This window comes from Mastomys coucha, chromosome X (genome assembly GCF_008632895.1).
Source record: "Mastomys coucha isolate ucsf_1 chromosome X, UCSF_Mcou_1, whole genome shotgun sequence".
NCBI lineage: Eukaryota > Metazoa > Chordata > Mammalia > Rodentia > Muridae > Mastomys > Mastomys coucha.
Window position 1 is genome coordinate 70772247 of NC_045030.1, and position 468 is coordinate 70772714.

Here is a 468-nt window from a genome sequence, read left to right on the forward strand (position 1 = left end):
ATAAAAAAACCAATAAATTTATCTCATGAGATATATAATCAAAACAAGAACCAATCAATTATCCCAAAGTCAATTATAAACTGATCACAAAATTACTATTCATGATCACAAATATTTACTGAAAAATATGTATTCCTACAAAGTAAGAAAAATTTCACAACTCTATGAATGAGGAAAAATGTCTTACCACCCCATAGTTATGGTTGGTGCTCATAGAATATTATTAGAAGTATTTTCTATGAAAATATTAGGCAGTCAAGAATTTTTCTTTAACAGTCAACATAACTATTGGCCTTCTTAGTATACACCCCCTCATCATTATTTTAAAAAGGCATATTTTAAAGCTGGATACATTGCCACATGGTTTTGAAACTATATTTCTATTTCTTTTTTTTTATTAGATATTTTCTTTATTTACATGTAAATTTCTCCATTCCCAGTTTCCCCCCAAAAAAAAACAAAGAAACA